Here is an 18,434-nt window from a genome sequence, read left to right as displayed (position 1 = left end):
CTTTGGGCAAGGTTAGAGTGGCTGGGTAGAATGACTGTGTCCCCCAAATAGGTCATCTCATCTGCTGTGTTGTTAAGCAGCTTCTCTGCAGTTTGCTCTTTGGTAAGTATTCACATGGGACATAAATTGCTCCATATTCTGTGCCCTTTCAAAGGGTCTATTCATATATCTCATCCCCAGATTTCCTTGTCACTAGTTTTCTTATTATTCCTTTCAAATCTCTGAATATCCATTAAATACTCTCCATGAGTCAGTTCTTCTGTTATCTCTTTTCCTAGGCAAAGCAAACAACTAGGTACCCCGTTCAAATTTCTGCCACTGGAAACTAATGTCCTTCAAGACTACCACAAGGTGGGACTGTAGTGTTGTCATCTACAGTGTGCTGTTATCTTGCAGAATTATCAGTTAACAGTCCTGATTTTTTTTTTTTTTTCCAGTGAGATGGTCATAGAGAATTTACCAAGATTAAGTGAAAAGAAGCCATAGCAAGAGTAGGAACCTTGGGCATCTGGGCCACTTGCTCATGCAAATTACTTGTGCCTCCAGGACCTGCTCAAGCCTAATCTCATGTACACTTCTTCCTTTTGCTGATGAAGTGCTGCAGTACACACCCAAGCATATTGATTTGTTGTTTCAACAATACTTAGTTCATGATGGGCTGCCAGGGTCACATGCATTAATTCTAAGGTCCTATGGTAAGCCAAAAGCTGATTTTCAAGAAGGGATAGTAGTTGGTTACATAGGATGGCATAGGTTTTTTGTTTGTTTTTTCTTTTACAAAATCCCTGAGATTGATCTAAAGTTCTGCAATAACAATGCAAAAGCCCTGTCTACCACAGAAGCTTCAAGCAGCATTGGATCTGGTGGGTTATATAACCCAGGGGACAAAGTAGCCCATATTTATTGCAAAGCTTCACTTGTTCTGGTCTTCTCTCACATCCAGCAGTGTCAGTAAATGGTTCACAGCAGCATAACCAAATGAGGTACGGGTTGCTTAAAAAAAAAATCAAGGAGGCCTACCAGGCATTGTACCTCTTTCTCAGTAGTAAGAGAGAGCAGATGCAGCAACTTCCTCACCTTCTTTGGAAGGGATATTTTGAATTGCCCAAGATGATATTTCACAGTGTGGAAGATCTCTGACTTTTTGTGGGATTTATTTCCCACTCTCTGGCATGCATGTTTTACCACAGTATCTAGATAGTTGCTGCTTCCTGTTCACCAAGTTTAATCATCATGAAATTATCAGTATAGTAGAACAGCAACGGTGTCCTATGAAATCAAGGGACAGTTAAGATTATTACCTAGAGCAGGAGAATTAATAGGAGGTAGGCCAGTGAAAATATATAGCTGACCCTGACAGCTGAATGCGTACTGCATATGATTATCTCATTCTCAGGTCAATAACTGCAAACCAGGTGTCAGGGATATGCTGATTTGCTTTAGCAAGAAAACCACATCCAAAATAGTAGCAGTAGTGGAATAAGTTACAAAAATACACTGTTATTCTCCAAGATTTGTCTATCTTCTGCACTGGCCATATAGATGAGTTGAATGAGGATGTGGTAAGAATCATCACCCTTGGATCTTTCCAGTGTTTAGTGATTGGATCCATTTTTACCTTACACTTTAGAGACTGACTGAACTCAGTTCTGGATATAGGTCTAGAACTTCACTGTGCAGTACAGTAGTCATTGGCCACATGTGGCTGTTGAACACTTGAAATGTGGCTGGTCTGAAGGGAGATGTGTTGTATATGTAGAATACACACCGGATTTGAGACTTCTTTCTGTTCATTTCAAGAATGTTTGCCTTTACTTAATGAAGCATTGTTGTAATAGTTGCTTTAAGGTCTTTGATTTTAATTCTAACCTCTGTGTAATCTCAGGAATGCTGTTTATGGACTTTTTTTTTTTTTCTCATGTTGAGATTTCCCTGTTTCTTCATATGCCATATAATTTTGGATTGTATTCTGAACATTTTAAATACTATATATGAGACTGTGGGTTTTATTTAAATCCTAAGGAGAATGTTGATTTTTTGTGTGTGGTCAGTGGCCAGTCGAGCAGAATTTGTTCGGGACACAGGTTCCTACCCGTCCTCTGAGGGCTGTGGTTCCAATGTCAGCTCTGTTTTCTAAGCATTTGCGGTACTATTGAGATAGGTCTCATGTACGTGACCCAGTGTCCATTCTGGGATCAAAGTAGTGGTCCATCTTGTTGCTCTGTTCTCAAAGCCTGTGGTATGCTGTTTAGGGTCAGATCCATGCACACAGAGTTCTGAGATGAACCCAGAAGTTCATATACAACTTGATGGGATTGTTTTCTTGATAGCCCTTCTGACCCCAGTCTTGTAAACAATTTCCATCTCCCTCCTTTTCCAGCACTCTTGCTAAAAAACAGACTCTAGTTTTCCCATTCTGCCGTTCAATGACTGTAATGGTTTGTATCTAGATCAAGAGATAAAAGGACATAGAGAGGGAAGAAAGCAGTGAGGATTTACCACAAACTAGTGGGATCACAATTCTTGGAGTCAGAGAAAAGGGTTCCTTCTCCCAGAGTGTTAGGTGCCTGCCCAGTCACCTGTACATCTCTGGGTTGCTGTTGACATAGAATTGCCTGGACACTGGTATAGAAGATAAGGGGGGAAAGATTTCCCTTGTCTCTCAGAACAGTAAGGGCCCCCTTTCCTGCTCCTTACCAACAAGGGAGAGATTTTAATGGAGCTTTTTCTTACCTGGTATATACTTCTGAGTTTTAAGTGTCTAGGTCAGGCAGTATCTGAGGAAGAAACATGGTAAACTCATCACCACTTCAGTGGAAATGCTTACTCTGTGCTCCTTTCCCAGTCCTCCTCCTACTGTTTATTTTCAGTCCTCAGATAGCTACTCTATGCATTCTTTTTGTTAATTTGTTTTGTTTGTGCACTTAAAATTTCTAAAAATAGATTGTATATTTTAGAGTAGTTTTAGGTTTATAGCAAAACTGAGTGGAAAGTACAAAGAGTTCCCAGATGACTCTTGGACTCACATGTGTGTAGCCTCTCCTATTATCAGCATCCCTCACCAGACTGGTACATTTGTTTGTAATAGATGACCCTACCTTAACATATCATGTCGCCCAAAGTCCATAGTTTACTGTAGGGCTCACTCTTGATGTTGTACATTTTATGGGTTTTGACAGATATATACTGACATGTGTCTACCATTATAATATCATAGTTTCACTGCCCTAAAAATCCTCTATGCTCTGCCTATTCATCCCCCCCGCCCAATATCCCTGGAAACCACTAATCTTTTTACTGTTTCCAGTTTTGTTTTTTCCAGAATGCCATACTATTGGAATTATATAGTATGTCCCATTTTCCAGTTAGCTTCTTTCACTTAGTAGTGTGCATGTGGGGTTCCCCAGTGTCTTCTCATGGCTTGATAGCTCTTTTCTTTTTAGTGCTGAATAATATTCTGTTGCCTGGATCTGCCACAGTTTATTTACCATCATCTACTGAAGGACATCTTGGTTGTTTCCAAGTTTTGACAATTATGGATAAAGCTGCTATAAACATCCATGTGCAGGTTTTTGTGTGAATATATTTTCAACTCATTTGGGTATATACCAAGGAGCACAATTGCTGAATTGTAAGATAAGAGTATGTTTAGTTTTGTAAGAAACTGCCACACTGTCTTTCAAAGTGGCTATACCATTTTGCATTCCCACCAGCAATGAATGAAAGTTCCTATTGCTCTATATCCGTGTCAGTATTTGTTGTTGTCAGTGTTTGGGATTTCGACTATTTTAGTAGGTATGTAGTGGCATCTTATTGTTGTTTTAATTTGTAATTCTCTGGTAACATATAATATTGAACAGCTTTTCATGTGCTTATTTGCCATCTAGATATCTTCTTTAGTGAGTTGTCTGTTCAGATCTTTTATCCTTGTTTTACCTGTGTTTTTCATCTTCTTGTTGTTGAGTTTGTGTATTTTGGATAATGGCCCTTTATTACATGTGCCTTTTGCAGAGCTGAAGTTTTAAATTTTTATTTTTTTAAAAAAGATTTTATTTATTTATTAGAGAGAGAGAGACACAGCGAGAGAAGGAACACAAGCAGGGGGAGTGGGAGAGGGAGAAGCAGGCTTCCCATGGAGCAGGGAATCTGATGCGGGGCTCGATCCCAGGACCCTGGGATCATGACCTGAGCCAAAGGCAGACACTTAACTACTGAGCCATGCAGGCGCCCCTGAAGTTTTAAATTTTAATGAAGTCTAGCTTCTTATGTCTTTCATGGATCATGCTTTTTGGGTTGTATGTAAAAAGTCACTGCCATTCCCAAGGTCGTCTAGTTTTTCTCCTATGTTATCCTCTAGGAGTTTACTACATTTAGGTATACAATCCATTTTGAGTTAATTTTTTGTGAAGGGTATAAGGTCTGTGTCTAGATTCATTTTTTTGAATGTGGATGTCTAGTTCTCCCAGCACCATTTGTTGAAAAGACTGTCTTTTCTCCAGTGTATTGCGCTCCTTTGTCAAAGATCAGTTGACATAGTTTTGTGGGTCTAATTCTGGGCTCTCCATTTTCTTGTATTGATCTATTTGTCTATTCTTTCACTACTGTGACACTGCCTTGATTACTGTGGCTTTGTAGTAAGTTTTGAAGTTCAGTAATGTCTATTCCCTGGCTTTATTCTTCTTCTTCAAATATTGAGTTGAATTTTTGGATCTTTTGCCTCTGCATATAAACTTTAGCATCAGTTTGTCAAACTCAACAAAATAACCTCCTGGGATTTGATAGGGTTTCCTTTGAATCTGTCAGATCAATTTGGGAAAAACTGACATTTTGACAACATTAATTCTTTTATCCATGAACATGGAATATCTTTCCATCTATTTAGATCTTTTTGAATTCCTTTCATCAGAGTTTTGTAGCTTTCCTCATATAGTTCTTGTACATATTTTGTTAGAATTATATCTAAGTATTTCATTTTTTTAAATTCATAGATTGTTAATTCCAACATCTCTGCCATATCTCTGGGTCTGATTTGATGCGTGTTCTGTCTCTTCAAATTGTATTTTTTGCCTTTTGGTTGGCTTGTAAGTTTCTGCTGAAAGGTAGACATGGTGTTCTTGGTAAAATGAGCTGTGGTAAGTAGTAATGTAATGGTAAGGTATGGGACAGCGAAGTGCTCTGTAGTCCTATAAGGAAGCTGGAAGTGAGCTCTCTGCATTTTTTCAAGGGTTTTAAGGTGCATTCAGTGGGAAGGGTAAAAGTGGAATATGCTTATTCCATCTTTCCTGGAACGGGAACCTAATCGTGTTTTTCAGATATATAGCCTTACTGATACTTATAAAACACCCATATGATTTGTTTCTTTGTATTAATTCTCTTATGTAGAACAAAGGAAAATTTGAAGGCTTTCCCACATTCATAGATTTCTCTCCAGTGTGAATTCTCATGTCTGTAAAGGCAAGAGGGATCATTGAAGCCTTTCCCACATTCATTACATATATAAGGCTTCTCTTCAAGGTGTGTGCTCACATTTTTCCCATGGGATGAGTGTCTTCTAAAAACTTCTTCACAGTCATTGCATTCATAGACTTTCTTCCCAGGATGTACTTACATGTGTTTGGTAAGTGTGTTTCTATAGAAGACTTTTCTTTTTTTTTTTTAAAGATTTTATTTATTTATTTGAGAGAGAGAGACACACAGCGAGAGAGGGAACACAAGCAGGGGGAGTGGGAGAGGGAGAAGCAGGCTGGCTTCCCGCGGAGCAGGGAGCCCGACGTGGGGCTCGATCCCAGGACCCTGGGACCATGACCTGAACCGAAGGCAGTCGCTTAACCGACTGAGCCACCCAGGCGCCCCTATAGAAGACTTTTCTGAATTCATCACAGTCATGGTGTTTCTCCTCTGTGTGTATTCACATAGGCCTTGTGAGCTTACTGTTCCTACTGAAGGCTTTTTCTCAGTCATTTGTATTTGTAGAGTTTCTCCCCAGTGTGGATGCTCTGGTAAGAAGTAAAGTGAGTGATCCTGCTGAAGGCTTTCTCGTAGTTTTTGTGTTCATAGTTTCCGCCCAGTATGTATTCTCTTGTGCACCACAAGACTAGAGATGTTTCTGAAGAATTTTCCACACTGTTTACATTAATAAAGTTTGTCTCCAATGTGAAATCTCATGTGTATTTTGGGGATGACTGTAGACCAACCAGATGCTTTTCTGCTCTGATATTATTTGAAGAACATTTCATTTTAATTCTCACATGTCTCTGAAGAAAATAATGGTTACTGAAGGCTTTCTTAGAATTCTTACATTTGTGATTTGTTTCTCCTTCATGATTTCTCCTGCAAAATAAGATTAGTGCTCCTTCTGAAGGCTTTTCCACATAGATTACATTCATAGAGTCTATCTCATTAAGATTCCCTTATATTTGCATCTCATTTATGCAGACTACTGTAGTGAAAAGCTCAAAGCATTCCCTCTCTGATATCTGCTATCACTCCTTTTCTTCATCTGTGTCTGGAGATCCTACCCAGTGCAGTAAAGCCTCTGTATGGAGAGATGTTCTTGCTGTACTAAGATCAGGATGGTAAGAAGAAAACACTTACAAGAGACCTTAGGGCAGAGCATCCAGGCAGATGGAAGGGCCGAGCTGGGCCCCCACAGAAGACCGGGAGCCTGAGTCAGCTATGCCACCCCTATCCACCTAAGGGCAACCCCAGTACCCAGGTCTCAATCAGGCCAAGGGACAGGAGCAATAAATAAGCCAAAGAACATTTCTGCTGTTATGATGCTTTCATTCTAGAGGAGTGAGACAAATATAAGAACCAGGTAATTTCAGGTCATGATAATTGCTATCAAGAAAATAAAATAGGATTGTGTGATAGAGAATGAGACATGAGGAAACGAGTAAATGGTAACTCTAGGTTAGTCCTGGTAGGCCTTTCTGAGGAGGGAACATTTGAGCCAGGACGTTTTCAGATGAAGGAAAGCCAGCTTTGTAGAGGTACTGGGAGTGAGCATTTTAGGCAGAAAAAAACAGGCAAAGGCCTGAAGTTGAGAATGCATTTGGCCAAAGCAAAGAACTGGAAGTTCAGTGTGACTGAAGCATTGCGTATTGAGGGGGAAAGTGGAAAGTGATGGCATCAGAGAATTAAGTAGGTGGAGCCAGATTGTGGGAGGCCTTATAGACTATGGTAAGGATTTTGAGTTCTGTATTCTGCTGCTAATTGACTACATGATCCTATATTAGTTATTAAACTTCCTCTGCCTCCTTGTTGATTAATACATGAACTTGTGAGAATGTTACAGACTCAGAGTGATATAAATCTTGCCTTGAAAGGTCATTAGGAATAGTTTAGGGCACATCCCTTTGTTGTAGAAAATATTTGAAAGCCCTTTGACCAATTATGCATTGTTATTAAGTATGTAATCTTTCACATATCTGCACTTGTTGTAGGGGCTAGTTTATCATCTATGCTATTATTTTTTCAGTATACTTTTTAAAAAAAACTTTAGTGAAATAAAGCATGCAATCAGAAAAGTTTACAAAACATAACTATACAGTCAGTATATTATCACAAAGTACTGTAGGGTTTTTTAAAGTCAGTTTATTGAAGTTCAATTTATATATAGTTAAAATTTGCCCCTCTTAAATATACAGTACCATGAGTTTTTGCAAACATATATGGCCATGTAGCTATCACTAAAATCAAATATAGCTCATTTCCATCATCATGTAAAAGCTCCATCACAGGGGCGCCTGGGTGGCTCAGTGGTTAAGCATCTGCAGGTCATGATCCCAGGGTCCTGGGATCGAGTCCCGCATCGGGCTCCCTGCTCCACGGGAAGCCTGCTTCTCCCTCTCCCACTCCCCCTGCTTGTGCTCCCTCTCTCTGTGTCTCTCTCTGTCAAATAAATAAATAAAATCTTCAAAAAAAAAAAAAAGTTCCATCATACCCTTTTGTAGTCAGTCCCTTTCTGCTACCCCAATCCCTGTCAGCTAATGATCTGCTTCCTGTTACTATAGTAGTTTTCATAATATTCTATAAATGAAACCATAAAGTATGTAGTCTTTCAACTCTGGCTTCTTATACTTTAATGCTTTTGAGATTCATCTATCTTTTTAGATTTTTTTTCATTTTGCATATGTGAGTAGTTTATTTTACTGCTGAATAATGTTCCATTGTATGTATATCCTACAATTTGTTTATCCATTCACCAGTTGATGGACATATGGGTAGTTTCCAGGTTTTGGAACTTATGAATTAGTCTGCTATTTGTGTGTTTGTGGTGATGGTGTGTGGGTGGGGTCAATGTGTCTTCGTTTCTTTTGGGTAGATTTCTAGGTATTGGATTCCTAGGTTGTATGGTAAGTTTATATTTAAACTACCAGAGTGTTCCCCAGCATTGTATACCATTTTATGTTCTCAACACTAGTATATAAGAGTTCTAGTTCATTCTTCCCAGTACTTGGTTTGTCAGCATTTTGTTTTTTAATTTTAGCCATTTCACTAGGTATATAGTGACATCTCCTAATTTGCATTTCCCTAATGATTAGTGATGTTGAGTATTTTTCATGTGTTTATCAGACATCCATATCTCTTAACGAAATGTCTGTTCAAATCTTTTGCCAACTTTTTAAATTGGAGTAGTTTCTTGTTACTGAGTTAAGAGTCCTACTTATATTCTAAATACCAGTCCTTTATCATATATGTGTTTTACAGATGTATTCTTTCAGTTGGTACTGGTTTTTTTCATTTTGTAACAGTGTCTTTTATTTTATTGTTATGTTAATCACCATACATTACATCATTAGTTTTTGATGTAGTGTTCCATGATTCATTGTTTGCATATAATACCCAGTGCTCCAGGCAGTACGTGACCTCATTAATACCCATCACCAGGGGCGCCTGGGTGGCTCAGTCATTGAGCATCTGCCTTTGGCTCAGGTCATGATCCCAGGATCCTGGGATCGAGCGCTGCATAAATAAAATCTTTAAAAAAAAAAAATACCCATCACCAGGCTAACCCATCCCCCTAACCCCCTCCCCTTTAGAAGCCTCAGTTTGTTTCTCAGAGTCCATAGGCTCTCATGGTTTGTCTCCTCCTCCGATTCCCCCCCTTCATTTTTCCCTTCCTGCTATCTTCTTCTTCTTCTTCTTCTTCTTTTTTTTTTTTTAAACGTATAATTTATTACTTGTTTCAGAGGTACAGGTCTGTGATTCAACAGTCTTACACAATTCACAGCACTCACCATAGCACATACCCTCCCCAATGTCCATCACCCAGCCACCCCATCCCTCCCACCCCCCACCGCTTCAGCAACCCTCAGTTTGTTTCCTGAGATTAAGAATTCCTCATATCAGTGAGGTCATATGATACATGTCTTTCTCTGATTGAGTTATTTTGCTCAGCTTAATACCCTCCAGTTCCAGTGTCTTTTTGAAGAGTAGAAATGTTAAATATGAATTCCAACTTAACAATTCTTCTTATATAGTTCATCTTTTTTGGGTCCATTGTAATAAATCTTTGCCTGACACAAGTTCATCCAGATTTTCTCCTATGTTTTCTTCTAGAAGTTTTATAGTTTTAGGTTTTACATTAAGGTCTATGATCCATTTCAACATGATTTTTGTATGTGGTAAAGGTTTAGGTAAAGATTTGTTTTTTGTGTATGGATATCCATTTGTTCCAAAGCTATTTGTTGAAAAGATTATCCTTTAAACATTGGATTGCCCATACACTTTTGTCAAAAAGTAGTTGACGAGGGGGTGCCTGCATGGCTCAATCAGTTAATCATCCAACTCTTGATTTGGGCTCAGGTTGTGATATCAGGGTTGTGAGATTGAGCCCTGTGTTGGGCTCCGTGCTGGGCGTGGAGCCTGCTTGGGATTCTCTCTCTCTTCTGCTCCATCTACTCCTCCCCCTTTCCCTCTCTAAAAAAAAAAGAAAGAAAAAAAGAAAAGAAAAGGAAAAAAAATTAGTTGATTGTATTTGTGTGAGTCTTTTTCTGGACTCTGTAGTCTGTTCCATTGATTTCATGTCCATTCTTTTGCCATTACCACATACTCTCTGGATTACTCTGACTTTACAGTTAGTCTTGAAATTAGGTACTGTGAGACTTCAAAGTTTGCTTTTCCTTGCTCAAAATTGTTTTGTCTTTGTTTTTTAAATTTTTATATATAAAGTTTAAAATCAGGGGCACATGGCTGGCTCAGTTAGTAGAGCATGCGACTCTTGATCTTGGGGTTATGAGTTCAAGCCCCATGTTGGGTGTAAGGATTACTTAAAATCTTTAAAAATGAATAAATGAATAAATAAATAAATAATTCAAAAAAAAAATAAAATGAGCTTGTTGATTTTCACCAAAATACTGCCTGCTGGATTTTCATTGGAATTGCTTCAAATCTATAGATCACTTTGAGGAGAATAGACATCATAATGATGGGCATCTTCAGATCCATGAACACATTATATCTCTCCATTTAGATCTTTGGTTTTTTTCATCAGTGTTTTATAGTTCTTAGCATACAAATATTGTACTATTTTATTTATTTTGTCAGATTTATTCCTGATTAATTTCATTGTTCATAATGATGCTATTTTGACGGTATAGTTTTTAAAATTTTTATTTTCCAAGTGCTTATTGCTAGTATGTACAAAGACACTTGATTTTTTTTTACTTTGACTCTTTAACCTTTGAATTTGCCTAACCCGCTTATTTTATTGTAGTAGCTTTTTTATAGATTCTTTAGAATTTTCTACAGAGGCAGTCATGATGTCTGACTATATGATCCTGTACGAGCTATTATACTTCTCTATGTCTGTTTCCTAATGTATGGATCTGTTTTGAGAATATTGCCAAGTTACAGAGTGATATAAGCCTTGAGTTAAAAGGATGTTTGGAGTAATTTAGGCAAACACCCTTTGTTTCTGAAACATGTAAAAGCCCTTTGAGACTTTAGGGGCTATTTTTCACTATGCTTTTTAAAAATAAATTTTTATTAAAGTATAATATATAAACTGAAAAATTCACGAATCATGTGTATAGTTCAGTGAAGTATGCTGGAGGCTTTGATTTGTAAGTTTTATTTGTGGTTGTTCATGTAATGTGAAAAATTAGAAGGCCATTCTGTAGAATAAGTATTTCTTTAGGCTAAAGAATTTATTAACTTGAACTTTAATATCTGATAATCATCTATATTAAATAAGAAGCTTAGTGATGACTGAAATTTTCATTGAATTATAATTAACTCCTAACACTTCTTTAGTGTCCATCTACTTGATGTCCTTGTGCTTTCTTAGTTCAGTTTTTGAAAAATTTTTTTGAATATTTTATTTGACAGAGAGAGAGAGAGCAGCAAGAGAGGGAACACAAGCAGGGGGAGTGGGAGAGGGAGAAGCAGGCTTCCTGCCGAGCAGGGAGCCGATGCGGGACTGGATCCTGGGACTCCAGGATCATGACCTGAGCCGAAGACAGACGCTTAACGACTGAGCCACCCAGGCTCCCAGTTTTTGAAAATTTAATCACCATGTGTCCAACATAACTGAATTTTTTTAGCAGTTTATTTTACTCTGCCATATTTTCATCACATTATTTCAGTAACTTTTATTTGGTTAATTGAAGCAGGAAAAGTGGCAGGAAAAAAAGTAGAAGATGAAGATGAGTAATTTGGAATACCAATAAATACCATCCTACATGCTTGGCAAATTGGATTCCCAGTTTCACTTCCCTCCTGTTACAAAATTAAACATCCATTCCTTTTGCTATGCAACTTTTCAGTAGTTCCCACTGACATGGGCCAAGTGGAATGTCAGTGAACAGAGGTCTTAAATATGCTCCTCTGGTTTGACTTGGCCTCCTATACTGTTGTGGTCTACCATGAGAAGAGCAGCCCCACATATTCATTGCCTCTTCAGTGGCTAGACCCAATACTGAAGACCCATCAGAGTAGTTCTGAACCTGATAGCCCAGCTTAGCTCAGCTGACCCACAGTGAATCTGCAGACTCATGAGAAAAGTAAATGTTGTAGACTACTGAGATTTTGAGGTTGCTACTTAACCAAGAAAAACTGGCTAATATAGCTAAATTCTGTAAATGCTTACCAGTACTTTTCTTTACTTGAAACATATATTTTTAGTTTTTTCCTCTTTAGCTACAATGAGTTCAAGCACAATTTATAGGACAAAGAAGATGGAGGAAAATATTTTTAAGCAGAAAAGTAAACTAGGACATCCAGACTGGACTAATTGCAGTATTATTCCTTAAGGAGTATTATTAGATTCTAAAATTATCAGCCAAGTTTTAATATTGGAACATTTCAAGTGAAGAGAGATGCTTCACTAAATCACATGCATTCTTCTAGATATATTGCTTTTTAAAAATCTAATGCTGATTTTTCTCAACAAAAGGATTCCTCCATTAGGGAATTACATTAATGGCATGACTCTTTGTGTGTAAACCTGTAAAATACTGTAATTCCATATAATTGAGTCTCAAGTCTGTTCATGAATGCCCAAAGATTAGAAATCTATTATGAGAGAAAGAGACTTGAAAAATATGTCTAGGAGATACTGTATCCATCTGATCATAGTTCCAGAGAGAGAAAAAAGTTTAGTTGGAAGAGAAGAATTAGTCAACATAGTAAAAGAAAGGACCCAGAGACTAATGAGAAGAAAAAAGTTAAGACAAATCTTGGTAAAATTTCTAAGCTCCAAGGATGAGGAAGAAATTCTGTATTTCTATCAACAGAACTTTGGGGGAAAATAATAGTGATCTGGACTATGGTAATGGTAGGAGAAATGGAAAGAGCATAGCTGATTTGAAATCTGTTTATACTGATAAAATCTGTAGAACTTCTAACGCATTTGTTGCGAAGGGATGTGTCAGGAAGAAATTAGCAATGGTTTACTAGGCGTCTGGTTTGAATAAATATGTGAGTAGGTGGTAAATATCTACATAAAATTTTTTTATTGAGGTAAAGTTCACCATTTAAAAATGTACAATTTGGTGGCTTTTAATACATTTATAATGTGCAAACATTACTGCATTCATCACTCCAAAAGGAAATCCTATACCTAGTAAGCAGTCACTCTTCACTCCTCCCTCCTTGTAGTCCCTGGCAATCATAGTCTACTTTTTCTCTAGATTTGCCTGTTCTGAACATTTCATATAAATGGAATCATACATGTGAACATTTGTGTCTGTTTTTTTCACTTAAACGTAATGTTTTCAAGGTTTATCAGTATTGTAGCATGAATCAGGCTAGCTTCTTTTTATTGCTAAATAATATTCGATTATATAAAGATGCCACATTTTGTTTATCCATTCACCAGTTCATAACATTTTAGTTGTTTCCACTTTTGGATATCGTGAATACTGCTGCTATGAACATTCATGTTCAGGTTTTTGCTTGAAACTTGTTTTCATTGCTTTTGGGTATATACACAGAAGTCAGATGGCTGGGTTATTCTGTATTTAACTTTTTGAGGAACAGCAACTGTTTTACACAGCAGCTATACCATCTTATATTCCCACCAGCAATGTATTAGGATTCTAACTTCTCTACATTCTCAGTAACACTTTTTTGTCTTTTTTTTTTTTTTTTTTTAAATTGCTATCCTACCGGGTATAAAGTGATATCTCCCTGTGACTCTAATTTATAGTTCCATAATGATTAATGATGCTGAGTACCTTTTCATGTGCTTTTTGTCCATTTGTATATCTTTTTTGGAGAAATGTCTCTTCAAGTCTTTTGCTTATTTTTAAATTGCATTGTTATTTTGTTCTTGAGTTGTAGGAGTTCTTTATATAGTCTGGATTCTAGACTCTCTTCAGATAAATGATTTGCACATATGTGCTGCCATTCTAGGTGTTGTCTTTTCACACTTTTTTTTTTGAAAGAGAGAGTGCATGTGTACAAGTCGGGGTGGAGGAGGGACAGAGGAAGCTGACTCCCCACTAAGCAGGGAGCCCAAGGATGTGGGGCTTGATTCCAGAACCCTGAGATCATGACCTGAGGCGAAGGCAGACGCTTAACCGTCTGAGCCACCCAGGCACCCCCATCCACACTCTTGATATGGTGTCTTTTGATGCACAAACATTTTACCTTCCAGTTTACTAATTATCTCTTCATCTCTGTCTAATCTGTTTTTCAATTCACCTGTTGAGTTTTTATTTTCATAATTTTAATTCTTAGCTGGAATTCTAAATTTTTATTTTCTCCAAATATTAAGCATACTACTCCCCCCCCCTTTTTTTAGAGGCAACATGACACAGACTTTTTTTTTTTGAAAGATATATTTATTTATTTGAGAGAGCACAAGAGATATAAAGCAAGTGGGAGGAGGGGCAGAGGGAGAGAATCTTCAAGCAGACTCCCCACTGAGCATGGAGCCCCACATGGGGCTTGATCTCTCATGACCCATGAGATCATGATCTGAGCCAAAACAAGAGTAGGACGTTCAACTGACTGAGACATCCACGCTCCCCTACACAGACTTAATACAGCATTTAGTCAGTATTTCTCAGGGGAAACTCTCAGCACTTTGACCCATTAATTCTATATTTATCATCTATAGAAATACTATAGAAAGAGCTGCATAAGTGGCCATTAATAAGAGACTGGTTATGTTATAATGTATGATATACTGCAGTAGTTTTTTTAAATGAGTTAGAATTACATATGATGAAATTACAACTATAACACAATTGGGAACCTTAAGTGAGACACTTGCTTTAATTTTACTTCTCAGTGTAGATCATATTACCATCATTTCATGTAAGACCATGTGCTTGTTTTTTTAAATTTTCCACTCTTTTCCCCCAGGTTTATTGAGGTATGATTGAGAAATACAGATTGTATATATTTAAGGTATATAACGTGTTATTTTGATAAATGTATACATTGTGAAATGATTACCACATAACACTAATTAATATCTATCACTTCACACAATTACCCTTTTTGTGCGTGTATGAGAACACTTGAGTGCTACTCAGGAAATTTCAAGTGTACAGTGTATTATTATTATTAGCTATAGTCATCATGCTGTACATTAGGTCTCCAGAACTTAATTATTGAACATCTCTCTTTTTCCCCCATCCTCTTAGCCCAGGTAACCACCATTCACCTCTCTTTACTGTGAGTTTGACTTTATTTTTTAGATTCCACATATAAGTGAGATTATGCAGTATTTGTCTTTCTGTGTCTGGCTTAGTTGACTTAGTATAATGTTTTCCAGATTCATCCATGTTGTTATAAGCGGCAGAATTTCTTTCTCTCTTATGGACAAATAACATGTGTGTGTGTGTGTGTGTGTGTGTAAAATCACATTTTCTTCATCTTTTGACAGACACTGAGGTTGTTTCCAAATCATGGCTACTGTGAGTAATGCTGCAGTGAGCATAGGAGTGCATATATCTCTTTGAGATGATAGTTTTATTTCCTTTTGGTATATACTCAGAAGTAGGATTGTTCCATCATGTGGTAGTTCTATTTTTAATTTTTTGAGGATCCTCCATGCTGTTTTACATAATGGTTGTACCAGTTTACATTGCCACCAACAGAAGGGATCCCTTTTCTCCACATCATTGCCAACACTTGTTATCTTTTGACTTTTTGAGAATAGCTGTCCTAACAGGTGTGAGGTGATACCTCATAGTGGTTTTGATTTGCATTTCCCTGAAGGTTAGTGATGTTGAACGTCTTTTTGTGTACCTGTTGGCTGTTTGTGTGTCTACTTTGGAAAAATGTTCATTCACATCTTTTGCCCATTTTATACTTAGGTTGTTTTTTGCTACTGAGTATGAGTTTCTTATGTATTTTGGATATTAACCCCTAAGGATGTATGGTTTGCAATATTTTCTCCAATTCCATAGGTTGCTTTTTCATTTTGTCAGTAGTTTCCTTTGCTGGCAGAACCTTTTCGTTTGATGTAGTCTCTCCTACTAACTTGGTTTTGTTGCCTGTGCTTTTGGTATCAAATCCAAAAAATCATTGCCAAGACCAATTTCAAGGAGTTTTTCTCCTTTTTGTCTAGGAGTTTTATGGTATCAGGTCTTACGTTTAAGTCTTTAACCCATTTTTCAGTTGATTTTTGTATATAGTGTAAGATAGGGATCCAGTTTCATTCTTTTGCATGTGTCTTTTCAGTTTTCCCAGCACTGTTTATTCAAGAAAGTCTCATTTCCCCCATTGTGTATCCTTGGTGCGTGTGTCAAAGATTAGTTGACCATATATGCATGGGTTTATTTCTAGACTCTCTGTTCTGTTCGTCTGTGGTTTTTTTTAATTTTTTATGCTACCACCAAATTCTTTTAATTATTATAGCTTTGTAATATACTTTGAAATTAGGAAGTGTGATGCCTCCCACTTTGTTTTTCTCTCCCTCAGAACTTCTGTGGTTACTTAGGGTCTTTTGTGATGTCATATAAATTTCAGAATTGCTTTTTTCTACCTCTGTAAAAAATGCTATCAGAATCTTGATAGGGGTTCCATTGAACCTATAGATGACTGGGTTGTATGGACATTTTAACAATACTTATTCTTCTAGTCCTTGAACTTGGGGTATCTTTCCACTTACTCTTCAGTTTCTCTCATCAGTGTCTTATAGTTTTCAATGTATGGGTCTTTCACCTCCTTGGTTAAATTTATTTCAAATTATTAATCTTTCTGATGTTAATTAAGTATACCACTTTTAAATTCTGTGCCTCATTACTCCATAGTCTGTATCCCTTGTGAGACTGTCTCTTTTGAACGGTCTTTCCGATCTACTTTTTGCATACTGTTTTACCTCTTTGTTTTTGTCAGTTAAGGGCCAGATACTGTGTATGAAATATTGTGGAAGTAATTTGAGGCCTGTGCCAGTGTTTTCTACAAGAAGATTTGCGTTAGTTTTTGGCAGGCGTTGGCCATCCAAGATCGCCTTAATTTAATTTTGTGGTAGACGTTTGGAGCCGAGCTTTATTCCTGTAAAAGGCCAGACTAGCTTTGGTTCATACTTAACTCCTAGAGTGTAGCCCTTTGGGCTTCCAAACAAAAGTGTTGGAGTTTTACCAGCTTCCCCTCTGGATCTTGATTTTTCTCTGCATTTCAATGTTTGTCCTCCCAGCTCTTTAAAACTGTCAGTAGCTTCTTAGCCTCTCAGATGCCACTGAGTAAAAAGTAGCCCCAAATGCCAGGCTTCAGTCTTTTTTTTTTTTTCTTTTTTCTTTATGTAATCCTTCCTCATGCTATTAACTCTTCCATGCCTTCAGGAAGATTTTAAAACATACGTACAGGGCGCCTGGGTGGCTCAGTTGGTTAAGCGACTGCCTTCAGCTCAGGTCATGATCTTGGGGTCCCAGGATCGAGTTCCGCATCGGGCTCCCTGCTCGGTGGGGAGTCTGCTTCTCCCTCTGACCCTGCTCTCTCTCATTCTCTCTCTCAAGTAAATAAATAAAATCTTTAAAAAAAAAACAAAAACAAAACATACGTACAGTTCTAGTTTTTCTTAGGGAAAAGTTGGTCTGAAGTAGATAATCTGCCATTATTGGAAATAGAAGTCAACAGTATATAGGTGGAAATACATAACATATAACTTAATCTTTTTAAATATCAAAGCAGATTAAAAGATCACCATATAGGGCGCCTGGGTGACTCAGTCGGTTGGGCGTCTGCCTTCGGCTGGGGTCATGATCCCGGGGTCCTGGGGATCAAGTCTCACATCAGGCTCCTTGCTCAGCAGGGAGCCTGCTTCTCCTTCCGCCTGCCACTCCCCCTGCTTGTGCTCTCTCTCTCTCTGACAAATAAATAAATAAAATCTTAACCCCCCCAAAATTACCATATAATAATGTCAGTCTTACCTACTTGTATTTTCACACACTTTCTTAGAGAAGGGGGTAAGAGAGAGTTAGAGTGATCCTACTAGCAATTGCACATATTGGATTATCAAGCAGGTGAATATCTTCTTTTATGTTTCTTATCAGGGAAAAAAACTGAAGACCAGTGCTCCAATTTTAACACTTACTGCATTGTACCATTATTATTTCTTTATGGGACTGAATCATTCATGAGGCAGTGAGCCCCTTATAAGGAGGAACCTCGTTTTATCCATGTTTAATTTCCTAGTGCTAAACCTGCTGTTAAGTGTCCATCCAGTAAGTATAGACATGAATGTAGGTGTTGAAAATATCTTATTTGGCTTTTCACCGTGAAAATCAACATGGGTATATGATGTTCTGAATTATCTTAAAAGGAATCTTTTCTGGGCGCCTGGGTGGCTCAGTTGGTTAAGCGACTGCCTTCGGCTCAGGTCATGATCCTGGAGTCCCTGGATCGAGTCCCGCATCGGGCTCCCTGCTCGGCAGGGAGTCTGCTTCTCCCTCTGACCCTCCCCCCTCTCATGTGCTCTCTCTCTCTCTCATTCTGTCTCAAATAAATAAATAAAATCTTTAAAAAAAAAA

General features: G+C 37.7%; 1 protein-coding gene across 1 annotated transcript in view; it reads left to right on the top strand.

Moving 5' to 3' along the window:
* The window catches only part of TANC2 (tetratricopeptide repeat, ankyrin repeat and coiled-coil containing 2), a 318,672-nt gene that overhangs the window by 69,360 nt on the left and 230,878 nt on the right, over positions 1–18,434 (top strand). The window lies entirely within an intron of this gene.

This window comes from Leptonychotes weddellii, chromosome 15 (genome assembly GCF_054177405.1).
Source record: "Leptonychotes weddellii isolate Sample4059 chromosome 15, ASM5417740v2, whole genome shotgun sequence".
Lineage (NCBI taxonomy): Eukaryota > Metazoa > Chordata > Mammalia > Carnivora > Phocidae > Leptonychotes > Leptonychotes weddellii.
The sequence above is the reverse complement of the archived record's forward strand: the minus strand, read 5'-3'. Positions and strand labels throughout refer to the sequence as shown.